Below are 17,344 nucleotides of genomic sequence, written 5' to 3' on the forward strand. Positions count from 1 at the left end.
CAAGATGCAAGTGTTTGGTGCAAAACCAGACACTAAACGGTCGAGTTCGGGGATCCTGAGGCGGGGCGCGCGAGCCGAGACCTCCGGGAACTCCAAACGAACACAAACATGGATAATCACCGAGTGTTCAAACGGTGGCGTCCAAGTCTTGAGGACGGTCAAAAATGGGGTGTCTACAGTTGCCCCTCTTTGACAGAACTCGGAAGTCATAACAATGACGGGAGTGAATGTCAAAGCCCAGAGACGACCCATTTTTGACAAGGCCGAAGACTCAGACAAACATGCAATACAAATAAGATATGCGCCCGGAGGCAGGGGCAAAATGCAAGACAATGCACGGAGCCAAGCATAACTTATGATCATGCAAAGAAAGCTGTAACGAAGCAAACATGCAACAGTTTTAAGCTAGCACACCAAACTACACTACAATGCAGAAAGGATGTAAGAGAATTATGGAATTCTCAAAAAGTCTCACTCGGGAGATACAATACCTGTGCGGCTCGTCTGGTTGCACCCGCTTCAAATGAACCGTACATACAATATCGTGCCTGAAAAGAAAACAAACTTAACAGGTACAATATTGTTAGCAACATGCATGACAATGCAAATGTGGATGCAAAACGATATGCAATATATACAAAACAATGTATAAACAATGGAAATGCAGATGCAATGTAATTGAAACAATGCAAGCTATATGCAAAGCATTTGAATCGTGATCCAATCACGAACGGTTCGAAACCACACCTATGTCAAATAGATTGATGGAGATAACAAGTCTGTCTACCATAGAACGGTCAACTGAACTATGAGCATTGTAGACAGACGCAAGAACAAGTATTGGGTGGAATTGACATAAGTGGGGAAGCAACCCGCTGGAGGAAGGACTACGATCCTAATGCCGGATGCAAAAATTACACTACAATGTAATGGATAGATATGGCACGCAGGCCAAACCAAATCTTGCCTAAGAAAGGCATGTACACACACAAGCCATGTGTAACACAGAAAAGGTGCCGCAACCCTCAACCAACATATCAACGTGGAATCGGCGCGATACACATACAGAACTGTGTTTTAACATGAAAAGTAAGGGCACATACCAGACCAAGCTCAACCTGGAAAGGCGCAAGCCATAGGCGGAAGGTGATGCAATGAATGCATGCAAACTACAATGCAATATCAACAAATATGCAATGGAATGGATATGGATACAATGGATATGGCACGCAAGCCAAACCAAATCTTGCCTGGGAAAGGCATGCACACGTACGAGCCATGTGTAACACAGAAAAGGTGCCGCAACCCTCAACCAACATATCAACGTGGAATCGGCGCGATACACATACAGAACTGTGTTTTAACATGAAAAGTAAGGGCACATACCGGACCAAGCTCAACCTGGAAAGGCGCAAGCCATAGGCGGAAGGCGATGCAATGAATACATGCAATCTACAATGCAAATGCATGACAATGCACTATGATGCAATGACTATGATTGCAACTTTCCCTATCTTACCAACAGGGTGATATACTAGGTTGGTTCAGTATCCAGAACTGAGGCGTCGACACGCCGTCTCAACCTATGGGGCTTCCATACAGATTTCAAGCCGAGGGTAAACCTCTGGGTATTTAAACCAGACTTTAGTCTCGGAACTCCCGAACCTTTGCGTTCTAGGCATAAGCCGTTCGAACTCTAGTTTCCACTGTCCCAGTTGGTCTTCTAGGAACTCATCGCAAACACAGACGGATGGCTTTACCAGACCATCGAAAGTCGTTCGGGCACGACAAACACCGAAGGAATTGCACCTTCAGAGGATTTAAGGTCTCCTAGACCGGAATGCAAAATGTATGCATGACAATGCATGTTTTTTTTTTGTTTGTGAAATGCAAATGATGCATGAAATGCATGTTGCATGGAATGCGCGACAACACGCGGCTTAAGATATGTACAAAGCAATAGTGTGCACACCAATGCAATAAAGGTTTTGCACCTTCCAAGGATTTAAGGTCTCCTAGACCGTACGTGTTTAAGGTCTCGCCAGACCGGGGGTATTTACAAGACGCGTGACAATGCGCTGAAGGTTTCGCACCTCCAAAGGATTTAAGGTCTCCTAGACCGTGCGTGTTTAAGGTCTCGCCAGACCATGCGTGTTTAAGGTCTCGCCAGACCGTACGTGTTTAAGGTCTCGCCAGACCATGATGCAAAATGTATGCATGTGTGACACGTATGCCACACGGAATGCAAAATTTTGAAAATTGGACTTACACGCTTCGCGAAGCCGGTTCGTATGCAAAACAATGCAATGTACTAACAAGTACAAGTGAGGTGCGTAAAATAACGCGAGGGGATACATGCTAGATGCAATTGAGGTGCACAAAATAGTGTGATGCGCAGAACAGCGCGAACAATACAATGCACAAAACAGTGCGATGCGCAAAACAGCGCGGACAATTTTGAAATGCACAAAACAGTGCGATGGTTTGAAATGCACAAAACAGTGCGATGCGCAGAACAGCGCGAGGTTTGAAATGCACAAAACAGTGCAATGCGCAGAACAGCGCGAACAATACAATGCACAAAACAGTGCGATGTAATGCACAGAAGTAGTGTGATGAACTTGTGCAACACACATGGGGCAACTTTTGAATTCAAAAGGATACAAAAAGGATACACCTTGCATGAATTTGAGTGCCACGCACTGGAGACACGGCCCGCGGTCAGAACGGAGGCCGGTTGAATGTCGGAGATGCACTTTCTTGCACTTTCTTGAGCTATGAAGACCAAAAACAACTCAAATGGCCTAAACAAGGCTGTGGGAACCCCACCGGCCGAAAGGGGAGGCCACCGGCTGGCCATCGGCACAAAAACAATTCCATCGGCACAAAAAAGTGCCGGCCGGCACAAAACATTGCCGACCGGCAAACAGTTGCTGGTGCGGGGCAGTTTTGTCTTTCCACCTCGAGTGTTATAAAATAGGGCTTCATGCCCTATTTCCTCATTTCCTACCGCCGAAAACCTTCACTCTCTCTCTCTAGAGTGTTTCCTTCCCATTTTCCTTCGGTTTCTTCGCGTTCTACGCCCGTTTCGTCGTCGGATTCGCGTTTCTCTTCGCGTTTCGAACGTTTTCCACCGATCACATTTTCGTTTCGGTGCCTCGTTTGGCGTTCTCGCCTTTTCGGGGTTCGTTCCCCTCACTTTCCTCTTCATTTCCGTGCCCTTTCACATTCCGGCCTTCCCGGCCATTTCCGACCCTCTCAGGAATTGACTTTTCAGTTGACTCTTCGTATTCCGGCTCGGTTTTCCTTTTCCGACCATTTTCACACCACTCTCTACATGGCGGACGACATTCCACGTGGCGGGACCCCCCCGGACCACGAGATGGACCCCGGGGTCGAGCTCTTACCACTGAGCGAGCGCCCGTTCGACCCGGCGACCTACCGGCCGGCGATTCACGTTCTGCCTCCAGACGGTCTGCGTCAGTTCCGGAGCTTCGAGAGGTACGCGGCCCCTGAGCTACTGCTACGCGAGCCTACCTCCCACCTTTCATTCGGCACTCCCGAGGTAACTCTCTTCTTTCTGCTTTACTTTCTGCAATGTAGGATACAAAACTGCCATAGTTAGCTGTATTCTTTAATTGCTGAAATCTGATATGCCGTAGACCGTAGTTGACTGTAAACATACATACAACTGATATCTGCTTGAGACTGACACATGCACACACACTGCACTAGTCCTGAATCACCCAAACACACGGCACACACTGCATTCTACTGCACACACACTGGTACCCAGTATTTGTCTGAATCTGTCAAACTTGCATACATGCCATATCTGTTCTGAAACGCCCAAACACGCTGACACAGCACACGTATTTTCTGTAAGCACACCGGCACCCGGTATCTGCCTGAATCTGACAAACTTGCATACATGCGATATCTGTCTTTTCAAAATTGCATTTTGAATGTTGTCTTGTAATTGTTGTTTTCTGTTTGCAGGAGGGTTCCCATACCATTCGCGGGTATGGGAATACCGGTGCGCGGGAGTGGTATGACGAGCTCCCTGATGCGGTCCAGCGCATCGTGGATCGGGCGGGCTTCGGCACCTTCTGCCGAGGGCTCTCTAGGTTGTCCACCTGCAGACCTCTTCTTGCCGCTCTGGTGGAGAGATGGTGGGACACCACCGATTCTTTCCACTTTTCTGCCGCAGGGGACATGACGATGACCCCTTATGACTTCTCGATGCTCACAGGCATCGGGGTAGGGGGTGATCCGATCCCCTTCGACACCGATATGGATGAGTGGACCGCCGCTCAGGTCCATCTACTGGGGGAGGCCCCACCACTAGCTCGTCCAGGCTTTGTTCGATATTCCTGGTTCGAGGCACAGTTCAGGGTCCAGCCCGTTTTGGAGGAGGTGCAGATGACCCCGGAGGACGAGGAGAGGTATGCTCGCGGCTTCCTCATGTTCCTGTTCGGGACTACTATCTTCGCCGACCGGGCGAACACCGTGCCTCTCTGCCTTCTCAGCGCACTGGTGGACGTCCGAGACATCTTGCACTACGATTGGGGCGGCGCTGCTCTGGCCACCCTGTACGGCTATATGAGCTCGGCTTCTCGCGGCAGCGGCCAGCTGCTCGGAGGTTACTGGCGGGCTTGGGAGGTACATTTCTTCTCCACTTTTCATTTCTGTCTCGTACTTTCTGTACTCTGTACACTGCACACACTGTAGTCTGCTTTACACTTACTGTATACTGTACACACGGCACATACATACATTCTGCTTTACACTGACTGTACACTGCTCACACTGTACACTGTACACAATACACGGCTCAACACACGGCTCTGCCATTTCTGCTTCATTCTGTATATCCTGCTTTATCTGATGGTCATACTGACATCTGTTTTGCAGTTGTGGGTTTACGCCTACTTCCCTAGGCTTGCACCTGTACCAGTTGCGGAGCCTCCTCCGGCTGTTCCCTTCTCGAGTCGTTTTGACGGGAGATGCACCCGGCGACCACGGGAGACGTTCGGCTTCTTCCGCCGATATTTCGACACCATCACCCCCACGGAGGTATGCTTTACTTTCAGTTCATTTAGCTTCGCTTTCCCACTGCATATTTCAATAACAGTAGATAACAAACTGTCTGCTACTTTCAGATCACTTGGCGGCCATGGGCTTCTTTGCCAGCGGAGATGCGGGGTCGGTTCCCTGGTGCTGAGGAGACCTCGCGTTTCCGGATCTTGCTTGAGGGCCCGGTCTGTCGGGCTTGGTACCTGGGGGAGCGTTTTCTACGCCAGACCCGCGGGTTACCTGAGCAGATAGTCCCGGCTCACCCTCCTGCAGAGATGAGGGAGACCGAGGGGCTGACCACTGAGCAGCTGGATGATTACTCCATCGGCTGGGAGGAGGCCGGCTTTCGAGGCACCGGCGACTATCAGGAGTACGTGCGGACGTACCTGATGCGACCTTTGAGCGGCCGTCGGGCAGAGGGGGCCAGGCCTGTAGCATCGGCGGCTGGGGCCGAAGCAGGAGCAGGGGCTGGATCTTCGAGGAGGGCCTGGGTCCGTGGCAGGGGCGGAGTGCGGGGAGGACGAGGAGCGGGCTGGCCTGCCCTTCCTGCTGTGCTGACTTTCCAGGGGCAGGGTGGGGCGACCTATCAGATCCCCTTCGCCCCTCCACCGGCTGGTCATGAGTTCACTGACATCCCCGACCTTCCGCCGGTATGTATCATTGCACTTCGTACAGTTATTTCATTTCAGTTTACTTGATATTCCACAGAATACTAATGCATCTGATACCTTTGCAGGCTTCTTCTGAGTACACCCGTCAGTCGTTGGCGATGAATGCCTCGATGATGGGGATGCTCCAGCGGACATTTGACCTTCTGGCTGTCTACAGCATACCGGTATGTCCTTCTGACACTAGCCTCAAACCATTCATACACTGATTTACATAATCTGATGCACGGCACAACACCCGACATACTGATCTCGCAGCATCTGATACACTGCATGCACTGCATTCTGCACTGTACTCTGTACTGATAAACTGCTCACGGCATTCATACACTGTATTCACACACTGCATTCTGCACTGGTAAACTGCTCACGGCATTCTCACACTGTACTCATACACTGCATTCTGCACCTTTAAACTGTTCACAGTGTACTGATGCATTTCCCTTTTGTGTACTTTTTCAGCCTCCTTTCCAGATTCCCATGGCAGGAGGTGCTCCAGCGAGACCTGCTGTCCCTGCTCGGGGGAGAGATGAGGAGGGCAGGATATTTCCCCGCACCAGGGGAGGGCGTACTCATGTCGGGAGTAGCTCGCGAGCTCCAGTTCCAGACGACGACGACGACGAGGAGTCAGAGGCGAAGGCAGGGTCATCGGAGGAGGAGACCGCAGACGGTTCTAGCTCGGGCTCTGATGACGACGCTGACGATGCTCCTGGACCTTCGTCCAGGAAGAGGACCAGGACGGACTGACAGCCCTTGGAGTCGCTGGACATAGATGCAGATTTTTGCTATCTTTTATTTCTTTCTTTGTACTTTTCTAGATAGATTACCTTGTACTGCCGCAGGCAGGTTTTGTTTCCAAAGCTTGTACATTTGAAAAGATAGTGAAATGAAACAGACTTTTTATCTGAAAAAGTGTTTACATTTACACATTTCATGCGTTGCATCGCATCTCATCATGTTACACCTCAATGTAAATGGAATTGATTGGTTGTCTGAAAATTGAACACTTGCACTGTAATAATCAGATAACTTAAACAGTCAACAGCAAAATAACCCAAGCAACCCACTGCCTGATTCTTGACACACAGCCCTTACTCTGTTGGGGATTAATCTGCATACAGCCCAAAACACAGCATTCGGTTCATTCTACACACAGCAAACTCTGAACAAACGGCCCAATCTGACAAGACGGAGCTCAAAGACGGAACCGGTTGGAGTCGAAACACGCTCGAATGTAGAGAATGGTACAGCATTCTGAGCATAAATGATTTTTGAAATAAAACGAGGGTTTTTCAAACCGGGATATCGAGTCTACCACTGAACACAGCGGGGAGGACTTAAACAAAGAGGTACACGACCTAAACACAACGAGACACGCTCGGGAGAGACTCAAAACAAAAGACGAGACCGTCAAATGAAAGAGACACGACACACAGACGCGTATACGAAGATGGGAGACCTCGGACCACGAGGAGCCAGTTCAATCTGGGTATTGTTTCCCACCCTTTCTCATTTGTGATTCTCACATCACTCGGCTCTCAAGCTCGGATTTTCTCTCAAAACCCTTTTCCTCTCTTTTCTCTCAACTCACACCTCTCTATTCTTCATTCTCTCATTTTTCATCCCTCCCCGGGGTGATTGATGGATAAATGGAAAGGTGCGGGTTCATGCTCAACACCGTTAGCTCACGGCTATTTCTTCCGGCGGGCAGAGTGCTCTTCTGGCAAGTACGTCGACGACGGGGGAGAGACAGAACGCCTGGCTCAACTGTGCCCCTAGTTCATCATTTTAACCATTTTTTCGTTTTTGCCTTCTACTAAAACGGTTTTGATCAAAACGAGAGTTGGATTAACGTACTTGTTCGATTTTTGATTTGAAAAGCATGCAAGTCAGGCAGCAAGCACTGAAGATTTTCCTTTTGGATCCAAGACAATGGTCCGGTTTTGGAAAACGAAATAGTTTTCGAGAAAATAGTCAACCTCAGTAAAAATTTTCAAAAACTATTTTTCAAACAGTCAATGCTCAACGAGCATGGAACTTACCCTTCGAGATGCGCAACCTCGGATCGGAGGCAATGAGAAATTGCCCCTGGTTTGAAGGAGGTTGGGAGGCAACGGAAAGTTGCCCCTAGTTTGAATGGCGGCTCACGGCGGCTGGTGGCAACGGAAAGTTGCCCCTTGTTTGGGATGGTGCCGCAGCAATCCGCAGACAGTCTTCATTGGCGGTGGTCGAACTCTCGGACACAGCGATGACGAAGACGGTTACAACACATATATGGACACAATCACCTTGAAGGGTGTTGGCCACTGGACTTTGAAATGAAATCGAAACCATTGCATGGACTGAGACGCTATGAAAGCGTTGGGGGCTGGACTTCATGATGAAGTTGCCTACGTATCCCAAACATGGGAATCAAGCCTTACGTAGTTCCGGTTAAGGTCCACTCGGGTATTTTAACCTTCACTTTGTTTGGCTCTCACTTTTGCCAAGGCGCCCAATGCGGGTTTTCGACCTTGCGAGCTTCTTTTCATTTTCTTTTGTTCGTTTCTTTTTCTTTTCTTTTTTTTCTTTTCTTGTCTTTTTTTCTTTTCTTTTCTTTTCTTTTCTTTTGTATTTTGTATTTTTCTCTTGCTCTAACTTTTGCCTGGGTCGCCCTTCCGGGTTTTCGGCCCAGCGAGCCTCTCAAAGGGTAAAAGTGTAGCAAGTCCATGCCAAATGTTTTTTTTTGAAATTGAATTGAAGCCTCTCTGTGTCCAGGAGAACGGCCGTTGCACTGATTTGTGGAGAATCCATCAGGGTTACTCTACGAGCTTCTTCCGGCGAGATCTACTCCTTCTGATTTGGCTTTGGTGCCTCCTGCTCGAGGGCTGTTTCGAAACCGGCCACACGGGCCTCCATGGCGTTTGTCCGTTGAACTTTCTGAACATTCTGAACGGGTTCAAATTCGAAAAACAAATAGGTTGAATCTTGAGGCTAAGAGCGATCCTAGGCTGCGCAATCTCAAGAGCGATTCCACACAGGTCTTCGCAGGGCCGCGTAAAATATTTGTTTTTGAAAGTTTTTTAAGAAAGCGACGAATCGCTCGCGCCGAAGATAGTGTGGAACCAATCTGGATCAGGCCAGGGTCCTTCTCAGTACTCACGCCGACAAGCATGATTTCATTCATAAAAAGGCTTAGCACGCCTCTCTTTCTCTCAAAATGATCAAAAATTTGCAAAACCCGAGGAATTCCTTCCTCTTCGTTTTCATCACCGCAGTGTTCAAAAGTTTTTTTTTTTTTGAAAAACTTAGGTTAATGCTATGAGTTTGGCGCGCAGGAGAGCAGGCGAGATGTACTGTCAGCCCAATCAAATTCTCTGGCACTTATGCTGAAAGCAAGCATGAAGGTTGAGATAGCAACAGCTGTTTCAATCGGCTTTGTTGGTGCAACTGGCCCCTCGGTAGAGACAGACTCAAAACAAAAACAGATAATTACAAAACAAAACGGTGTTCGAGGCAACAACCCCAGAATCACCTGGTATTATATACAACGGGGACTGACTCGATACAACAAGACAGACCCTTAAGCAAAAAAGACTGACTCAAGACAAAGAGACAGACTCAAAACAAAAGACTGACTCGGCATCCAAGCCAAGATTTACAAAACTCGGTTTCACCGATGCTTAAAAATGCGTGCCAGACGCTTCATCCAAAAATGTACCAAATGTTGCCCGCAGGCGGTTCACTTTACATACTCGCAGTATCTGAGCCCTCGAAATCCAGCAACTGGGTGGTGACGGGCTTGCCTGAGGTGGGTGGTAGGATAACCTTGTTATCGATCAAATCCTGCACTTCATGACGAAGGCGGGAACATCCATCGGTGCTGTGACCGGACTGCTGATGGTACGCGCAGTACAAGGTAGCATCATGGGTGGCGGGGAGATTCTTCGGGAGCGGCCGGGGCTCCAAAGGCTTAAGATGCCCATTCTTCGCCAATATTAACAATGCCCTAGACAAAGGCATGTGGAGGTCGTGAAAGACTCTGCGCCCTCGGGGCAGGTACTTTGCAGTTTGAGGATTCTTGCCAGACGCGCTGGCGAAAGGATCAGCTGGCGCTGCCTTGGCTTTTTGAACCTTCCCCGGTGCAGGGTTGGGAACTACTGGAATTGTCTGGGCTTGACGGGGCCCATCCCGATTTTCTGTCTGGCTTGAACTGCCTTTGATTGGAGCGGGGAAAGCATCATCTATAGCTTTGGTCACTATTGCAGATGTTTGTTGCTTGTTCATCCCTCTGGCCTTCAGAGCCTCGACTGCCCACAGCAGTTGTTCAATAGGGTCGGCATCTACCTTTGCCTTATCTTTTCCTCTGGCCTCAGCCTGATCGAGGGTCTGGGTTGGTGCTGACATATCGTGGCTATAGCCGGAAGCCACCTCTGGCTGGCTGAGCTCTATCACAATCCGCCCCAGTAGCGGGGGCTCATGTGGTACAAAATTCCCGGTATACGGCGCCGCTGGCGGTGAAGCCGACATTCCATAGGCGAGGTCTGCCATAGACCTTTGGAGGTTGCCTATCATTCCCATTAGTTCGAAGGTGGTGGGCTCACGAGCCTGATATAACTGGAAAGCCCAAACCGGGTGCACAACGGGCGACCTGGGCGGGTATGACATACTGATGCTGGCCTCACTCTGCGGAGTGGTTCCCTGCTCTGGTGCGGCTGTCATAACCACAATTTCTTCTGAACTTTGTGCCGCCATAAATCTTGCCTCAGCAAAGGGGAGACACTGGCTGTTCTGTATCAACTCTGCCACTCTGTAAACTGAAAGAAAAACAGACAACATTTCAGCCCAAACTGATCGAACACGGGTGTAGCCAAACAACTGTTCCCTACTACTGATCACTGTTCCCAGATTTTTATTCCCCAAAATACTGAATCTGATACCCGCGGATAACTGATTCCTACAACTGATACTGATACTGGTGTCCCCAGGTTAGATACTCTGACTTGCAAACTGACATGTGCGTTCCTGTAGAGCAACACTCTAAAAGCACATAGCAAGTAAAGAGAACAAAACACCCCTATATTGGGGTAGGGTTTCCCTGTCCTATTTTGTCAGGAGCTAGGATTTCACTACGCACACAGCGGTTTCAAACAACCTATCGGGTAAGCAACCTGTCCTAGCTTGGAATGGTCACTATGGATCCGAATATGCACTAGGTCGAATGGTCAAAAAGGGTGCCCCGGTAAAACCGGGGTTTGTGTTCCCATACTGTCAAAGCCCATAGCCGGTCAGCCTTATGGACATGCCTTGACAAGACAAGCCTCCAGCAAACCGTTCAGGAATGGCAGATGGCAAACACTGTGTTCCTAGGCGCACCAATGCACATGCAATGCAAAGAAACACATAAATGAAGTCAAAACAGGATATCACGAGTTCGAGTCAAACTCTTTAAAACTCCCCAGCAGAGTCGCCAGAAACTGTAACAGGCGCCCGGGGAGGGGCTCGTGCTACAGTTCGGACTCGATTTGTAGTCACGGTTCTAAATCTGAACCAAAGAGTCCAAATCTGGCAAATCGTTTGAGAAAACAGATTTTATTGAAAAAGTAGTGCCAAACATGGACTGCTTTGCCAGATACAGAGTCGCCACCTAAATATTTTTAAAATGGGGAAATTTAGGAAACCCTGACTCGGTGCCGAAGGCCACATGTCCGTCATCACCGGAGTTGTCTCGGCTCGGGAGCTTGGGTACGATCGGGGAAGGTCAGCTATGAGCACCCCCTTTCGCCCGGTCCGAAGACCGGCCTCTACTAACCGTGATATCCGTTTTTGAAAACGTTATGTGTTCTTATTCCATTTATTAGCCTAGAATTACTATGTTGTGCATGCAGCAAACAAGTATATACCAGATTGCCTAATTTGGAAATAAACATTGCATATCCGTTCGGTTTGAAAATGCTTTGGAATTTGCTACTCGCAAGTAGGCTAAAATACGGATTTCAACGAGTTTTTCCAACTCAAGCAATCCGGCCTTCACCCACAGGCATTCAAAACAGTTTAACACATAAGCATCTAGCCACATGTTAAGCATGCTGTTATGGCAACATTCACACTCATGCGATATGCTAAAGCGGAAATACTTACATAGTACTCCGTGCCAAAACAAAGAACTTGTTAGCAAATATGCATGATCCAAGTCCATGTGAAGTGCCTAATGCATCGCATACAAAATGTTGCTAGAATAGGCTCGGCTATCCTAAACATGTCATGTGAAAATGCACAATTATCACGTATTCAGTTTGGGAATTTGAAGTATTGATGCAATTAGCGTGATGTACCGAGCCTAATGCATGCAATACAAATGCATGGATGCACACATGCATAGCATAAGGTATGCTAAATTAGACGTGCCCTAATACTAACCATCAAAGCAGGTAAGTAAAAGGGAAGAAAGAAGTGGGGATTGGAAGACATTCACACACCCACACACACTTATTACAGATTTGCCCTCGCTCGGAGGGACCGAATAAATATTACAAATTAACTAACTACGCAAGCTAATTAATATTACAAATTAACTAATTTAATTAACAAATTAAATTAAATTAATTAAAGCAGGAAAGCGTCTCGGGAAACGCGCCACCATGCACAAGCTGCCTCTGTTTTCCTTCCTTTCCTCCTCTGGAGGCTGTCAAAGCCTCAGGACTGCATCCTTGGACAGAGGGGATCATCACCGACTGAATGAAACTTCCACCGGCAGTGTAGTATGGCCATCGGCACAAAATAGGGTCTGTCGGCAGAGAAAATTGTGCCGGTCGGCACATTACACTGCCGGTCGGCAGAGTATTCCTGCAGAACCTGCAACTCACAGCAACAAAGGGCAAAACAAGGCATGGCAGCATATTTCAAGGTATGTATGCATCAACCATGTCTCTTATCATTGTGATGACTCAAAGGGACATGTGCCTCGGTTCTCGGACCACCAATCACGCATTTCCATGCGTGATGGCCCAAAGAACCGAGTATGCAACTTTGATTTCAAATGCATGCAAACCAATCAAACAAACTAGGCCCTATTCCTATCACCAATTCAAGGAACAAGGCATGTATGCCAAATGCAATGCAACCTAGGCATACAAGCTAGGAATGCAACATGACATGGCAATGCACTTATGCAATCATGCAAGCATACGTAGGGCAATGCAAATGGATGGCAAGATGGACTTATACATGAATTAGGCAGCTCTAAAATAGGCCTAAAACAGTAGCCATTGTGCTAAAAGGTGAGGGCTAAATGGCATGCACACACACATGCACATAAGGACCAACACTTAAGCATGAATCAAACAACATTCAAGCACACTTGAAAGGAGGGATCATGGACTAATTAGCATGCAACATGAGCCCTAAAATTATGTTATAAAATGATGCCAAATCAAGTTATAAATCAAGCCAAAACATGCAAAGAGTAGTCCAAGTGTTCAAGGCAAATCAATAATGCATTGAACTACACTTATCATGACCAAACATGGCATGCATTAAACAACTAAAAACAGATTTTTAGCATGTTAAAACAAGGCCAAAGGACTCCTTAGATGGCATCTAAGTGGCCCAAATACAAAGGCATACACCATGGCCAAAACATGGAGCATTGTAACGCATGCTTTCAAAGCATTAAAGAGACATGCAAGGCAATCAAACAAGCACGGAAATGGGACTGAAATAGCATGCAAGATGATTCCAAATCATCAAAACAATGCAAAGATGGCATGCTACACATGCACATACTCAAGGCCAACAAGCCCAAATACAAAGGAGCTATATAATGCATGCAAAGATCAGCCCAAACGACTATGGACAGAGCTAAAACATGGCAAAATAAGCACATAATCTTCACAAATGCAAGCCTAAAACATGCTCCAACAAAGGCTAACAACCTAGAACATGTTAAGGCACAAATAAGGCATTACATGGCAACTATGCTAAACATGCATAAGGTTCCAAAACCAACTTGAAATCATGTTATATCATGGATATATAAGCATGAAAAACAAACCAAACATGCTCAACACACACTCAAGCATAGGCTTCCTCAAGAGGCCAAAATATGCCCTTTTCAAGGACAACAAGGAGAGGGGGTGGCCCTCTCCTTCTTGGGACTTCAAAGCATCATCTTCACCACTGAAATCCCTCAAGATTTCAGTGGTGAAGAGACCTCAACACCAAAATCCCGGAGCTAGCACAAAATGGCTCAAAATGAGGCCTTTTGAGGCCTAAGGGTGGTCAACAACCCTCAAACAACAAAACACTCTTAATAAACAATAAAGAGGGCTTAAAAATAGAACTTTTTTATGTTATACAATAATCACAAAAACAGCTCTAAGACTAGTAGAAAATCAATGCAAAAAAGGGGAAAAAAAGGACTAGTTTCTCACCCTTGATGCCTTCTTCAACAAAGATGCTCCAATGGCCTCATTGAGCTTGAATCCAAGACAAAAACTTCAAAACACACTCTTTAGAACCTCAGCTCCTAGAGGAAGGTGAAACACTAGGTGTTTGTGTGCAATAATGAGACACAAAACACCTAGTGTGCAAAATGAGAGGGAAAGAGAGATAGATTGTGTATGTCTAACCCTAACCCTAGAAAACCAGAGCTCTTCTCTGTATTTTCCTCTCTCAAAAATGTCTAAAGCCTCCTCTTTTGCCTTAGAGAGAGCTCTCTCTATAAGCCTCTTGTAAAGCTTCTCAAACAAGCTTTGCAAGAGGGAGATCCCTCCATACACGTGTATGGAGGGGAGCAAAAGTTATACAGCTGTCCAAAAATATCTGCAAAAGCAGATGAACAGCAATCGGCCGGCAAAAAATGCCATCTTGGCCAAACAAAGTGCCGACCGGCACAAAAAAGTGCTGACCGGCAACAAATAGTGCCGACCGGCAAACTATTTTGCCGGTGGCAGCAAAAACCAGCCGGTGGCATCTAGCCACTGCCGGTGATGGGTGGGGATGGTCTACAAGCCCCACCCTGCCTCTCAAAGGCAAGATGCAAGTGTTTGGTGCAAAACCAGACACTAAACGGTCGAGTTCGGGGATCCTGAGGCGGGGCGCGCGAGCCGAGACCTCCGGGAACTCCAAACGAACACAAACATGGATAATCACCGAGTGTTCAAACGGTGACGTCCAAGTTTTGAGGACGGTCAAAAATGGGGTGTCTACAGTTGCCCCTCTTTGACAGAACTCGGAAGTCATAACAATGACGGGAGTGAATGTCAAAGCCCAGAGACGACCCATTTTTGACAAGGCCGAAGACTCAGACAAACATGCAATACAAATAAGATATGCGCCCAGAGGCAGGGGCAAAATGCAAGACAATGCACGGAGCCAAGCATAACTTATGATCATGCAAAGAAAGCTGTAACGAAGCAAACATGCAACAGTTTTAAGCTAGCACACCAAACTACACTACAATGCAGAAAGGATGTAAGAGAATTATGGAATTCTCAAAAAGTCTCACTCGGGAGATACAATACCTGTGCGGCTCGTCTGGTTGCACCAGCTTCAAATGAACCGTACATACAATATCGTGCCTGAAAAGAAAACAAACTTAACAGGTACAATATTGTTAGCAACATGCATGACAATGCAAATGTGGATGCAAAACGATATGCAATATATACAAAACAATGTATAAACAATGGAAATGCAGATGCAATGTAATTGAAACAATGCAAGCTATATGCAAAGCATTTGAATCGTGATCCAATCACGAACGGTTCGAAACCACACCTATGTCAAATAGATTGATGGAGATAACAAGTCTGTCTACCATAGAACGGTCAACTGAACTATGAGCATTGTAGACAGACGCAAGAACAAGTATTGGGTGGAATTGACATAAGTGGGGAAGCAACCCGCTGGAGGAAGGACTACGATCCTAATGCCGGATGCAAAAATTACACTACAATGTAATGGATAGATATGGCACGCAGGCCAAACCAAATCTTGCCTAAGAAAGGCATGTACACACACAAGCCATGTGTAACACAGAAAAGGTGCCGCAACCCTCAACCAACATATCAACGTGGAATCGGCGCGATACACATACAGAACTGTGTTTTAACATGAAAAGTAAGGGCACATACCAGACCAAGCTCAACCTGGAAAGGCGCAAGCCATAGGCGGAAGGTGATGCAATGAATGCATGCAAACTACAATGCAATATCTACAAATATGCAATGGAATGGATATGGATACAATGGATATGGCACGCAAGCCAAACCAAATCTTGCCTGGGAAAGGCATGCACACGTACGAGCCATGTGTAACACAGAAAAGGTGCCGCAACCCTCAACCAACATATCAACGTGGAATCGGCGCGATACACATACAGAACTGTGTTTTAACATGAAAAGTAAGGGCACATACCGGACCAAGCTCAACCTGGAAAGGCGCAAGCCATAGGCGGAAGGCGATGCAATGAATACATGCAATCTACAATGCAAATGCATGACAATGCACTATGATGCAATGACTATGATTGCAACTTTCCCTATCTTACCAACAGGGTGATATACTAGGTTGGTTCAGTATCCAGAACTGAGGCGTCGACACGCCGCCTCAACCTATGGGGCTTCCATACAGATTTCAAGCCGAGGGTAAACCTCTGGGTATTTAAACCAGACTTTAGTCTCGGAACTCCCGAACCTTTGCGTTCTAGGCATAAGCCGTTCGAACTCTAGTTTCCACCGTCCCAGTTGGTCTTCTAGGAACTCATCGCAAACACAGACGGATGGCTTTACCAGACCATCGAAAGTCGTTCGGGCACGACAAACACCGAAGGAATTGCACCTTCAGAGGATTTAAGGTCTCCTAGACCGGAATGCAAAATGTATGCATGACAATGCATGTTTTTTTTTTGTTTCTGAAATGCAAATGATGCATGAAATGCATGTTGCATGGAATGCGCGACAACACGCGGCTTAAGATATGTACAAAGCAATAGTGTGCACACCAATGCAATAAAGGTTTTGCACCTTCCAAGGATTTAAGGTCTCCTAGACCGTACGTGTTTAAGGTCTCGCCAGACCATGCGTGTTTAAGGTCTCGCCAGACCGGGGGTATTTACAAGACGCGTGACAATGCGCTGAAGGTTTCGCACCTCCAAAGGATTTAAGGTCTCCTAGACCGTGCGTGTTTAAGGTCTCGCCAGACCATGCGTGTTTAAGGTCTCGCCAGACCGTACGTGTTTAAGGTCTCGCCAGACCATGATGCAAAATGTATGCATGTGTGACACGTATGCCACACGGAATGCAAAATTTTGAAAATTGGACTTACACGCTTCGCGAAGCCGGTTCGTATGCAAAACAATGCAATGTACTAACAAGTACAAGTGAGGTGCGTAAAATAACGCGAGGGGATACATGCTAGATGCAATTGAGGTGCACAAAACAGTGCGATGCGCAGAACAGCGCGAACAATACAATGCACAAAACAGTGCGATGCGCAAAACAGCGCGGACAATTTTGAAATGCACAAAACAGTGCGATGGTTTGAAATGCACAAAACAGTGCGACAGTTTGAAATGCACAAAACAGTGCGATGCGCAGAACAGCGCGAGGTTTGAAATG

The sequence above is a fragment of the Camellia sinensis genome, chromosome 2, assembly GCF_055761805.1.
Source record: "Camellia sinensis isolate YWXY chromosome 2, ASM5576180v1, whole genome shotgun sequence".
Classification (NCBI taxonomy): domain Eukaryota; kingdom Viridiplantae; phylum Streptophyta; class Magnoliopsida; order Ericales; family Theaceae; genus Camellia; species Camellia sinensis.